At 43.2% G+C, this 13869-nt stretch overlaps 3 long non-coding RNA genes across 3 annotated transcripts; all 3 read left to right on the top strand.

Annotated features, from left to right (window-relative positions):
* Positions 1 to 657: 657 nt before the first annotated feature.
* LOC133341376 (uncharacterized) lies at positions 658 to 3358 on the top strand. The gene is made up of 6 exons (XR_009755039.1): positions 658 to 676; positions 867 to 986; positions 1358 to 1372; positions 1890 to 1907; positions 2098 to 2217; positions 3341 to 3358. It is a non-coding gene; the product is annotated as an uncharacterized LOC133341376 (long non-coding RNA).
* Positions 3359 to 5945: 2587 nt separating this feature from the next.
* Positions 5946 to 7623, top strand: LOC133341388 (uncharacterized). Its single transcript, XR_009755041.1, has 3 exons — positions 5946 to 6065; positions 6478 to 6495; positions 7600 to 7623. It is a non-coding gene; the product is annotated as an uncharacterized LOC133341388 (long non-coding RNA).
* Positions 7624 to 9472: 1849 nt separating this feature from the next.
* LOC133341364 (uncharacterized) lies at positions 9473 to 12834 on the top strand. The gene is made up of 6 exons (XR_009755035.1): positions 9473 to 9592; positions 10004 to 10021; positions 10949 to 10966; positions 11157 to 11276; positions 11689 to 11706; positions 12811 to 12834. It is a non-coding gene; the product is annotated as an uncharacterized LOC133341364 (long non-coding RNA).
* The last annotated feature ends 1035 nt before the right edge of the window (positions 12835 to 13869 follow it).

Genomic DNA, 13869 nt, shown 5'->3' on the forward strand with positions numbered 1-13869 from the left:
ATTTATTCTCATGGGCAAATTCATCAAATGCGGTACCACCCTAAACTAAACATTTTTCCTGTAAGAAAGCATAGATAATTATTGTTAAACAATTTTCCATGAGCAACGAGGGTTAATAGAGTAACAACATAAATAAGCCGTTCTATGGCGATAGTGGGGGTCCAATTCATAAAGGCTTACTAGAGGGCAGAGTCCGGATGTCACGGAGGTCGGGTCAGGACGTGACAGTCTGGTTGAACCCGCCAGAGCACGTGACCGGACGATGGGGCATGGGGGCCCCTAGAAGGGGGTGAGTGGGCCACGTGATGTGGACCCAGAGCCTTCGCGAAGGATCGAGATCTCAGCCGATTCCCGAGAGGGAGCGTGGCTGTTCTCGTTCAACCACATAGAGATTCCGTTCAAGTGGTTAGGTGGTTAGGGATTATGGTCACCACCTCACGTCGTTAACCCGTAATGTACATAGTCGCTCGGAATGTACATAGTTAACCTTGGAACGTTGAGTTTTGTTGGTTGTGTTAGTAAATCAACGTGTTGCCTCCAAGTCTTAGTGTGTGCCTGATGAGAACCCACTACAATATCAATAGTGTATACAATTAATCTGAATCACGCTTTCTTTGTCTATTTGTCTCTTTCATGTCACCTTCATTGTCTGGTGCAGAGCCTCCTACCACTCCCAGTGAGTATCCGTTGTCTCACGCGTGTCTCACGGAGGTGGAAGTCTCCCTGCGTCTCTCTTACACGATGGATAGAAGAGGAAGCTGTCTCATCGCAATTGATTTTGACGTGAAGCGTGTGTTGGTGGAGTAGGAAGAAAATGCCAGTCAACAAATTTCCATGAGGCAATGACCGTGTGTGTGTCTCTGCAGGTGTGTGCCAGAACAACCCTTGTGGCAATTGGGGTACCTGTGTGGATCAGCCATACTACTACCCCTACTACCGGTGCTACTGCATCCCACCCTGGTCAGGCAGCAACTGCGAAAATTACGGTGAGGTCGCCATTGTAGTTTGCACTTGTTTGTGTGTGCATCTACATTAGTCTATATTGCACTGTACACACGTAATGTATGCAGACGATGGTGGTAACTGGACACATTGGTGCGTCTTCCCAATATCGTTCTAAAATGTTTAGAACAAATCTACTTGAGAAAACAATTGTGCTCGTAAACATTCCCTCTTCTTCACCTCATTTTATTGTTCTATATTGTGCAAAACTAATTACTGTCCAAAAGCAGACTGCCTGAACTTATACATTATAATGTTTCACGTTTGCATACATATTTATACCCGAAAGCAACAATAACACATCTGTGTTTGCGTTTTGTCTCCATCATGTCTGGACCTTTATCATCTGCCGTAGTCACCACGACTACTGGTAAGTCCTTTTATCGGGATTGTGCATCACGTGATTACATCGAACAGATGATGGAGAGCTGTGTGGCATCAGCATAAAATTGATGCATGACATTAACAATGGAGATAATTTTAGCTACTGGCAGCAGATATGTTGATGAGAGTATTTGTATTTAATGTTGGACCCTGCTCTGATGCTCAAACGGCAGCTTATGCACACATCCTATAAATTAGTGGACTTCATTAACAATGCGTGCATCATTGTTTGATCACATGGCTATCGAAATAATGCTCACACAGTAATTGTTAAACAATGTCAATTTTCATGGGAAAATTAATCAAAGGTGATACTAACCTAAACTAAATATTTTGCACAAACTTAAGTAGCAATTTTCCCTGTAAGAAGGCATATATATAATTATTGTTAAACAATTTGCTATGAGCTTTGAGGATCAATGGCAATAGTATATAATATTCATGTGGATCACGGTTTCTTTGTCTATTTGTCTCTTTCATATCAACATCATTGTCTGGAGCAGAGCCTCCTACCACTCCCAGTGAGTATCTGTTGTCTCACGCGTGTCTCACAGCGGTGGAAGTCTTCCTGTGTGTCTCTTACACGATGGACAGAAGCGGAAGCTGTCTCATCGCAATTGATTTTGTCTTGAAGCGTGTGTTGGTGGAGTAGGAAGAAAATGGCAGTCAACCAATTTCCATGACGCAATGACCGTGTGTGTGTCTCTGCAGGTGTGTGCCAGAACAACCCTTGTGGCAATTGGGGTACCTGTGTGGATCAGCCATACGACTACCCTTACTACCGGTGCGACTGCATCCCACCGTGGTATGGCAGCAACTGCGAATTTTACGGTGAGGTCGCCATTGTAGTTTGCACCTGTTTGTGTGTGCATCTACATTTGTCTATATTGCACTGTACACACATAATGTATCCTGACAATGGTGGTAACTGTACACATTGGTGCATCTTCCCAATCTCGTTCTAAAATGTTTAGAACAAATCTACTTGAGAAAACAATTGTGCTCGTTAACATCCCCTTTTATTCACCTTATTTTATTGTTCTACATTGTGCACAACTAATTACTGTCCAAAAGCAGACAACCTGAACTTGTAAGTTATAATTCCTTACGTTTGCATACTTATTTATTCCCGAACATCAACAAAGACCTACTAAAAAATTGCAATTAATAAGTATAACCCGTAAAAACAAATTTTTTCACTATAAATCCTTTATATGCGTGGCGGCTAGAATCCTCTCGTCCTCTGGCTTGAGATGGCTGCCACCTATGGGTCAGATGATTGCCTGCCACCATTAAGCAATTGGTAATTAAATATAATATTTTTGTCCTAAAAAGTGTAAAATTTTGGAAAAAAATTTTCACGAACATTAATTGTCACGCACAACGAGTCTGTGTGCAAATGTCAGCTCGATTGGATCACGGGAAGTGGGTTAAAAAACGACCGAAAGATTTGCACGGTCGTAAGCGTGCAAGCAAGCAAGCAAGTGAACTTAATATAAAGGATTTAAAAATATATTCGCCTGTGGAGGACGCGGGTATCGATCCCGCGACCTTTGGCATGGGAAGCTAGGGCGCTACCAACTGCGCTACTCCGCCAGGGCCTGTGGAGGTGTCACGCTATGGGCTCCTACACTGTGACGTTCAGCCAAAGCCATGAATGAGTTCTATTTGAATAAATGTAAAATACATTTTTTTTTGCCTAAAAAGTGTAAAATTTTCGAATTTCTTTTTTTCACGAACAATAATTGTCACGCACAACGAGTCTGTGTGGAAAATGTCAGCTCGATTGGATCACGGGAAGTGGGTTAAAAAACGACCGAAAGATTTGCACGGTCGTAAGCAAGCAAGCAAGCAAGCGAACTTAATATAAAGGATTTAAAAATGACTTGCCATTTGGCACATCTGTGTTTGTGTTTTGTCTCCATCATGGCTGGACCTTTATCATCTGCCGTAGCCATTGAAACTACCACTGGTAAGTCCTTTTTTTGGGGTTGTGCATCATGTGATTCCATCAAACAGATGATGTAGAGCTGTGTTGCATCAGCATAACATTTATGCATGACATTAACAATGGAGGTTATTTTAGCAAGTGGCAGGAGATATGTTTATAAGAGTGGTTGTAGTTAATGTTGGACCCTGCTTTGATGCGCAATGGGCAGCTTCTGCACACATTCTGTAAATTATTGGACTTCATTATCAATGCGTGCATCATTGTGTGATCACAACATGGCTGGAGAAATGATACTAATACAGTAATTGATATACAAAGTTTATTCTCAAGGGCAAATTCATCAAACGCGGTACCACCCTAAACTAAACACTTTGCATAAACTTAAGTAGCAATTTTTCCTGTAAGAAAGCATAGCAAATTATTGTTAAACAATTTTCTATGAGCTACGAGGGTTAATAAAGTAACAACATAAATAAGCCGTTCTATGGCGATAGTGGGGGTCCAATTCATAAAGGCTTACTAGAGGGCAGAGTCCGGATGTCACGAAGGTCGGGTCAGGACGTGACAGTCTGGGTGAACCCGCCAGAGCACGTGACCGGACGAGGGGACATGGGGGTCCCTAGAAGGGGGTGAGTGGGCCACGTGATGTGGACCCAGAGCCTCCGCGAAGGATCGAGAAGGGGGGCGTCACCAGGGGCGGAGTCCGGTCACGCCAACGCCACAGAATTTCTCAGACGAGTCCCGAGAGGGAGCGTGGCTGTTCAACCCGGGAAAGAAGTCGCCTTCTTAGATCCTCGCTCGTCGGTCGCCGCACACGACGACCCGACGACGTGTTGGCTGTTCTGGTTCAACCACATAGAGATTCCGTTCAAGTGGTTAGGTAGTTCGGGATGATGGTCACCCCCCACGTAGTTAACCCGTAATGTACATAGACGCTCGGAATGTACATAGTTAACTTTGGAACGTTGAAAAGTGTTGGTTGTGTTAGTATATGAACGTTTTGCCTCCAAGTCTTGGTGTGCGCCTGATTAGAACCCACTACAATATCAATAGTGTATACAATTCATGTGGATCATGCTTTCTTTGTCTATTTGTCTCTTTTATATGACCTTCATTGTCTGGAGCAGAGCCTCCTACCACTCCCAGTGAGTATCCGTTGTCTCACACGTGTCTCACGGAGGTGGAAGTCTCCCTGCGTCTCTCTTACGCGATGGACAGAAGAGGAAGCTGTCTCATTGTGATTGATTTTGACGTGAAGCGTGGGTTGGTGGAGTAGGTAGAAAATGCCAGTCAACCAATTTCCATGACGCAATGACCGTGTGTGTGTCTCTGCAGGTGTGTGCCAGAACAATCCTTGTGGCGATTGGGGTACCTGTGTGGATCAGCCAGACGACTACCCCTACTACCGGTGCGACTGCATCCCACCGTGGTATGGCAGCAACTGCGAGAATTACGGTGAGGTCGCCATTGCAGTTTGCACTTGTTTGTGTCTGCATGTACATTTGTCTATATTGCACTGTACACACGTAATGTATGCAGACGATGGTGGTAACTGGACACATTGGTGCATCTTCCCAATGTCGTTCTAAAATGTTGAGAACAAATCTTCTTGAGAAAACAATTGTGCTCGTAAACATTCCCTCTTCTTCACCTCATTTTATTGTTCTATATTGTGCACAACTAATTACTGACCAAAGGCAGACAGCCTGAAATGGTTAGTTATAATGCCCCACGTTTAAATACATATTTATACCACAACAGAAACAAAGACCTATTAAAATACTGTCATTAAAAAGTTACTTGCCATTTGGCACATCGGTGTTTGTGTTTTGTCTCCATCATGGCTGGACCTTTATCATCTGCCGTAGCCACCACGACTACTGGTAAGTCCTTTTATCGGAGTAGTGCATCACGTGATTCCATCGAACAGATGATGGAGAGCTGTGTGGAATCAGCATAAAATTGATGCATGACATTAACAATGGAGATAATTTTAGCTACAGGCAGCAAATATGTTGATGAGAGTGGTTGTATTTAATGTTGGACCCTGCTCTGATGCACAACAGGCAGCTTCTGTACACATTCTGTAAATTAGTGGACTTCATTAACAATGCGTGCATCATTGTTTGATCACATTGCGGTCGAAATAATGCTCACACAGTAATTGTTAAATAATGTAAATTTTCATGGGAAAATTCATCAAAGGTGATACTAACCTAAACTAAACACTTTGCACAAACGTAAGTAGCAATGTTTCCTGTAAGAAGCCATATATATAATTATTGTTAAACAATTTGCTATGAGCTATGAGGATCAATGGCAATAGTGTATACAATTCATGTGGATCACGGTTTCTTTGTCTATCTGTCTCTTTCATATCAACATCATTGTCTGGAGCAGAGCCTCCTACCACACCCAGTGAGTATCCGTTGTTTCACGCGTGTCTCACGGAGGTGGAAGTCTCTCTGCGTCTCTCTTACGCGATGGACAGAAGAGGAAGCTGTCTCATCGCGATTGATTTATACGTTAAGCGTGTGTTGGTGGAGTAGGTAGAAAATGCCAGTCAACCAATTTCCATGACGCAATGACCGTGTGTGTGTCTCTGTAGGTGTGTGCCAGAACAACCCTTGTGGAAATTGGGGTACCTGTGTGGATCAGCCAGACGACTATCCCTACTACCGGTGCGACTGCATCCCACCGTGGTATGGCAGCAACTGCGAATATTATGGTGAGGTCGCCATTGTAGTTTGCACTTGTTTGTGTGTGCATCTACATTTGTCTATATTGCACTGTACACACGTAATGTATGCAGACGATGGTGGTAACTGGACACATTGGTGCATCTTCCTAATGTCGTTCTAAAATGTTGACAAAAAATCTACTTGAGAAAACAATTGTGCTCATAAACATTCCCTCTTCTTCACTTCATTTTATTGTTCTATATTGTGAACAACTAATTACTGTCTAAATGCAGACAGCCTGAACTTGTAAGTTATAATGCCTTACGTTTGCATACATATTTATTCCCGAACATCAACAAAGACCTACTAGAAAATTGCAATTAAAAATGACTTGCCATTTGGCACATCTGTGTTTGTGTTTTGTCTCCATCATGGCTGGACCTTTATTATCTGCCGTAGCCACTGAAACTACCACTGGTAAGTCCTTTTATCGGGGTTTTGCATCATGTGATTCCATCAAACAGATGATGTAGAGCTGTGTGGCATCAGCATAACATTTATGCATAACATTAACAATGGAGATTATTTTAGCAAGTGGCAGGAGATATGTTTAGAAGAGTGGTTGTAGTTAATGTTGGACCCTGCTCTGATGCACAATGGGCAGCTTCTGCACACGTTCTGTAAATTATTGGACTTCATTATCAATGCGTGCATCATTGTGTGATCACAACATGGCTGTAGAAATGATACTAATACAGTAATTGATATACAAAGTTTATTCTCATGGGCAAATTCATCAAACGCGGTACCACCCTAAACTAAACACTTTGCATAAACTATAGTAGCAATTTTTTCTGTAAGAAAGCATAGCAAATTATTGTTAAACAATTTTCCATGAGCTACGAGGGTTAATAGAGTAACAACATAAATGAGCCGTTCTATGGTGATAGTGGGGGTCCAATTCATAAAGGCTTACTAGAGGGCAGAGTCCGGATGTCATGGAGGTCGGGTCAGGACGTGACAGTCTGGGTGAACCCGCCAGAGCACGTGACCGGACGAGGGGGCATGGGGGCCCCTAGGAGGGGGTGAGCGGGCCACGTGATGTGGACCCAGAGCCTCCGCGAAGGATCGAGAAGGAGGGCGTTGACCAGGGGCTCTGTCCCTGGTCACGCCACAGGAGATCTCAGCCAAGTCCCGAGATTGAGCGTGGCTGTTCAACCCGGGAAAGAAGTCGACTTCTTAGATACTCGCTCTTCGGTCGCCGCACACTACGACCCGACGACGTGTTGGCTGTTCTGGTTCAACCACATAGAGATTACGTTCAAGTAGTTAGGTGGTTATGGATGATGGTCACCACCTCACGTCGTTAACCCATAATGTACATAGTCGCTCGGAATGTACATAGTTAACCTTGGAACGTTGAGTAGTGTTGGTTGTTTTGGTAAATCAACGTGTTGCCTCCAAGTCTTGGTGTGTGCCTGATTAGAACCCACTACAATAGCAATAGTGTATACTATTCATATGGATCACGCTTTCTTTGTCTATTTGTCTCTTTCATGTGACCTTCATTGTCTGGTGCAGAGCCTCCTACCACTCCCAGTGAGTATCCGTTGTCTCACGCGTGTCTCACGGAGGTGGAAGTCTCCCTGCGTCTCTCTTACGCGATGGATAGAAGCGGAAGCTGTCTTATCGCGATTGATTTATACGTGAAGCGTGTGTTGGTGGAGTAGGTAGAAAATGCCAGTCAACCAATTTCCATGACGCAATGACCGTGTGTGTGTCTCTGTAGGTGTGTGCCAGAACAACCCTTGTGGAAATTGGGGTACCTGTGTGGATCAGCCATACAACTACCCCTACTACCGGTGCGACTGCATGCCACCGTGGTATGGCAGCAACTGCGAATCTTACGGTGAGGTCGCCATTGTAGTTTGCACTTGTTTGTGTGTGCATCTACATTTGTTCATATTGCACTGTACACACGTAATGGATGCAGACGATGGTGGTAACTAGACACATTGGTGCATCTTCCCAATGTCGTTCTAAAATGTTTAGAACAAATCTGCTTGAGAAAACAATTGTGCTCGTAAACATTCCCTCTTCTTCACCTCATTTTATTGTTCTATATTGTGCAACACTAATTACTGTCCAAAAGCAGACTGCCTGAACTTATACATTATAATTCTTCATGTTTGCATGCATATTTATTCCCGAAAGCAACAATAACACATCTGTGTTTGTGTTTTGTCTCCATCATGTCTGGACCTTCATCATCTGCCATAGCCACCACGACTACTGGTAAGTCCTTTATCGGGATTGTGCATCACGTTATTCCATCGAACATATAATGTAGAGCTGTGTGTCATCAGCATAAGATTGATGCATGACATTAACAATGGAGATAATTTTAGCAAGAAGCAGGAGATATGTTGATATGTGGTTGTATTTAATGTTGTACCCTGCTCTGATGCACAAAGGGCAGCTTCTGCACACATTCTGTAAATTATTGGACTTCATTATCAATGCGTGCATCATTGTGTGATCACAACATGGCTGTAGAAATGATACTAATACAGTAATTGATATTCAAAATTTATTCTCATGGGCAAATTCATCAAATGCGGTACCACCCTAAACTAAACATTTTTCCTGTAAGAAAGCATAGAAAATTATTGTTAAACAATTTTCCATGAGCAACGAGGGTTAATAAAGTAACAACATAAATAAGCCATTCTATGGCGATAGTGGGGGTCCAATTCATAAAGGCTTACTAGAGGGCAGAGTCCGGATGTCACGGAGGTCGGGTCAGGACGTGACAGTCTGGTTGAACCCGCCAGAGCACGTGACCGGACGATGGGGCATGGGGGCCCCTAGAAGGGGGTGAGTGGGCCACGTGATGTGGACCCAGAGCCTTCGCGAAGGATCGAGATCTCAGCCGAGTCCCGAGAGGGAGCGTGGCTGTTCTCGTTCAACCACATAGAGATTCCGTTCAAGTGGTTAGGTGGTTAGGGATTATGGTCACCACCTCACGTCGTTAACCCGTAATGTACATAGTCGCTCGGAATGTACATAGTTAACCTTGGAACGTTGAGTTTTGTTGGTTGTGTTAGTAAATCAACGTGTTGCCTCCAAGTCTTAGTGTGTGCCTGATGAGAACCCACTACAATATCAATAGTGTATACAATTAATCTGAATCACGCTTTCTTTGTCTATTTGTCTCTTTCATGTCACCTTCATTGTCTGGTGCAGAGCCTCCTACCACTCCCAGTGAGTATCCGTTGTCTCACGCGTGTCTCACGGAGGTGGAAGTCTCCCTGCGTCTCTCTTACACGATGGATAGAAGAGGAAGCTGTCTCATCGCAATTGATTTTGACTTGAAGCGTGGGTTGGTGGAGTAGGAAGAAAATGCCAGTCAACCAATTTCCATGACGCAATGACCGTGTGTGTGTCTCTGCAGGTGTGTGCCAGAACAACCCTTGTGGCAATTGGGGTACCTGTGTGGATCAGCCATATTACTACCCCTACTACCGGTGCTACTGCATCCCACCCTGGTCAGGCAGCAACTGCGAAAATTACGGTGAGGTCGCCATTGTAGTTTGCACTTGTTTGTGTGTGCATCTACATTAGTCTATATTGCACTGTACACACGTAATGTATGCAGACGATGGTGGTAACTGGACACATTGGTGCATCTTCCCAATGTCGTTCTAAAATGTTGAGAACAAATCTTCTTGAGAAAACAATTGTGTTCGTAAAAATTCCCTCTTCTTCACCTCATTTTATTGTTCTATATTGTGCACAACTAATTACTGACCAAAAGCAGACAGCCTGAACTTGTAAGTTATAATGCCCTACGTTAGCATATTTATGTATTCCCGAACATCAATAAAGACCTACCAAAAACTGCAATAAAAAATGACTTGACATTTGGCACATCTGTGTTTGTGTTTTGTCTCCATCATGGCTGGACCTTTATCATCTGCCGTAGCCACTGAAACTACCACTGGTAAGTCCTTTTATTGGGGTTGTGCATCATCTAATTTCATCAAACAGATGATGTAGAGCTGGGTGGCATCAGCATAAAATTGATGCATGACATTAACAATGGAGATCATTTTAGCAAGAGGTTGGACATATGTTGATGAGAGTGGTTGTATTTAATGTTGGACCTTGCTCTGATGCACAATGGGCAGCTTCTGCAAACATTCTGTAAATTATTGGACTTCATTATGAATGCGTGGCTCATTGTGTGATCACAACATAGCTGTCGAAATTATACTAATACAGTAATTGATAAACAAAGTTAATTCTCATGGGCAAAATCATGAAACAGGGACCAACATAAACTAAACATGAGAATAGGTTTTTCCCTTTTTTCTGGCAACAAAACAGGTGTTTTAATGTTTAAACACCAAACTGAAACCTTTAACAAAGAATCATGTCTGCATTAACCATAATACTTGTGGTCAGAATGCAAACAAAAAACATACTCTGATAATATATGCATTGTCTTTGAAACTGATTGGTCCACACCAGAGACAGCTTTCTTTTCAGCCTAGTCTTAACGGTGTTAGACCAGAGGACGCCAAAAGGCATACAGCACAAAGACAAGCACTATCAGAGAAATGAGAGCTCGGGGTGAGCAACTACATCATGGGACCGCCTTTGCCAGTACCAAAATATGAGAATAGGTTTTCCCTTTTTTTCTGGCAACAAAACAAGTGTTAAGATGTTAAAACACCAAACTGAAACCTTTTACTAAACACTTTGCATAAACGTAAGTAGCAATTTTGCCTGTAAGAAAGCATATATATAATTGTTGAACAATTTGTTACGAGCATTGATGGTCAATAGCAATAGTGTATACAATTCATATGGATCACACTTTCTTTGTCTATTTTTCTTTTCATGTGACCTTCATTGTCTGGAGCAGAGCCTCCTACCACACCCAGTGAGTATCCGTTGTTTCACGCGTGTCTCACGGAGGTGGAAGTCTCTCTGCGTCTCTCTTACGCGATGGACAGAAGAGGAAGCTGTCTCATCGCGATTGATTTATACGTGAAGCGTGTGTTGGTGGAGTAGGAAAAAAATGGCAGTCAACCAATTTCCATGACGCAATGACCGTGTGTGTGTCTCTGCAGGTGTGTGCCAGAACAACCCTTGTGGCAATTGGGGTACCTGTGTGGATCAGCCAGACGACTATCCCTACTACCGGTGCGACTGCATCCCACCGTGGTATGGCAGCAACTGCGAATATTATGGTGAGGTCGCCATTGTAGTTTGCACTTGTTTGTGTGTGCATCTACATTTGTCTATATTGCACTGTACACACGTAATGTATGCAGACGATGGTGGTAACTGGACACATTGGTGCATCTTCCTAATGTCGTTCTAAAATGTTGACAAAAAATCTACTTGAGAAAACAATTGTGCTCATAAACATTCCCTCTTCTTCACTTCATTTTATTGTTCTATATTGTGCACAACTAATTACTGTCTAAATGCAGACAGCCTGAACTTGTAAGTTATAATGCCTTACGTTTGCATACATATTTATTCCCGAACATCAACAAAGACCTACTAGAAAATTGCAATTAAAAATGACTTGCCATTTGGCACATCTGTGTTTGTGTTTTGTCTCCATCATGGCTGGACCTTTATTATCTGCCGTAGCCACTGAAACTACCACTGGTAAGTCCTTTTATCGGGGTTTTGCATCATGTGATTCCATCAAACAGATGATGTAGAGCTGTGTGGCATCAGCATAACATTTATGCATAACATTAACAATGGAGATTATTTTAGCAAGTGGCAGGAGATATGTTTAGAAGAGTGGTTGTAGTTAATGTTGGACCCTGCTCTGATGCACAATGGGCAGCTTCTGCACACGTTCTGTAAATTATTGGACTTCATTATCAATGCGTGCATCATTGTGTGATCACAACATGGCTGTAGAAATGATACTAATACAGTAATTGATATACAAAGTTTATTCTCATGGGCAAATTCATCAAACGCGGTACCACCCTAAACTAAACACTTTGCATAAACTATAGTAGCAATTTTTTCTGTAAGAAAGCATAGCAAATTATTGTTAAACAATTTTCCATGAGCTACGAGGGTTAATAGAGTAACAACATAAATGAGCCGTTCTATGGTGATAGTGGGGGTCCAATTCATAAAGGCTTACTAGAGGGCAGAGTCCGGATGTCATGGAGGTCGGGTCAGGACGTGACAGTCTGGGTGAACCCGCCAGAGCACGTGACCGGACGAGGGGGCATGGGGGCCCCTAGGAGGGGGTGAGCGGGCCACGTGATGTGGACCCAGAGCCTCCGCGAAGGATCGAGAAGGAGGGCGTTGACCAGGGGCTCTGTCCCTGGTCACGCCACAGGAGATCTCAGCCAAGTCCCGAGATTGAGCGTGGCTGTTCAACCCGGGAAAGAAGTCGACTTCTTAGATACTCGCTCTTCGGTCGCCGCACACTACGACCCGACGACGTGTTGGCTGTTCTGGTTCAACCACATAGAGATTACGTTCAAGTGGTTAGGTGGTTATGGATGATGGTCACCACCTCACGTCGTTAACCCATAATGTACATAGTCGCTCGGAATGTACATAGTTAACCTTGGAACGTTGAGTAGTGTTGGTTGTTTTGGTAAATCAACGTGTTGCCTCCAAGTCTTGGTGTGTGCCTGATTAGAACCCACTACAATAGCAATAGTGTATACTATTCATATGGATCACGCTTTCTTTGTCTATTTGTCTCTTTCATGTGACCTTCATTGTCTGGTGCAGAGCCTCCTACCACTCCCAGTGAGTATCCGTTGTCTCACGCGTGTCTCACGGAGGTGGAAGTCTCCCTGCGTCTCTCTTACGCGATGGATAGAAGCGGAAGCTGTCTTATCGCGATTGATTTATACGTGAAGCGTGTGTTGGTGGAGTAGGTAGAAAATGCCAGTCAACCAATTTCCATGACGCAATGACCGTGTGTGTGTCTCTGTAGGTGTGTGCCAGAACAACCCTTGTGGAAATTGGGGTACCTGTGTGGATCAGCCATACAACTACCCCTACTACCGGTGCGACTGCATGCCACCGTGGTATGGCAGCAACTGCGAATCTTACGGTGAGGTCGCCATTGTAGTTTGCACTTGTTTGTGTGTGCATCTACATTTGTTCATATTGCACTGTACACACGTAATGGATGCAGACGATGGTGGTAACTAGACACATTGGTGCATCTTCCCAATGTCGTTCTAAAATGTTTAGAACAAATCTGCTTGAGAAAACAATTGTGCTCGTAAACATTCCCTCTTCTTCACCTCATTTTATTGTTCTATATTGTGCAACACTAATTACTGTCCACAAGCAGACTGCCTGAACTTATACATTATAATGCTTCATGTTTGCATGCATATTTATTCCCGAAAGCAACAATAGCACATCTGTGTTTGTGTTTTGTCTCCATCATGTCTGGACCTTCATCATCTGCCATAGCCACCACGACTACTGGTAAGTCCTTTATCGGGATTGTGCATCACGTTATTCCATCGAACAGATAATGTAGAGCTGTGTGTCATCAGCATAAGATTGATGCATGACATTAACAATGGAGATAATTTTAGCAAGAGGCAGGAGATATGTTGATATGTGGTTGTATTTAATGTTGTACCCTGCTCTGATGCACAAAGGGCAGCTTCTGCACACATTCTGTAAATTATTGGACTTCATTATCAATGCGTGCATCATTGTGTGATCACAACATGGCTGTAGAAATGATACTAATACAGTAATTGATATTCAAAATTTATTCTCATGGGCAAATTCATCAAATGCGGTACCACCCTAAACTAAACA

This window comes from Lethenteron reissneri, chromosome 2, assembly GCF_015708825.2.
Source record: "Lethenteron reissneri isolate LAM-NWPU_2019-01 chromosome 2, ASM1570882v1, whole genome shotgun sequence".
Classification (NCBI taxonomy): domain Eukaryota; kingdom Metazoa; phylum Chordata; class Hyperoartia; order Petromyzontiformes; family Petromyzontidae; genus Lethenteron; species Lethenteron reissneri.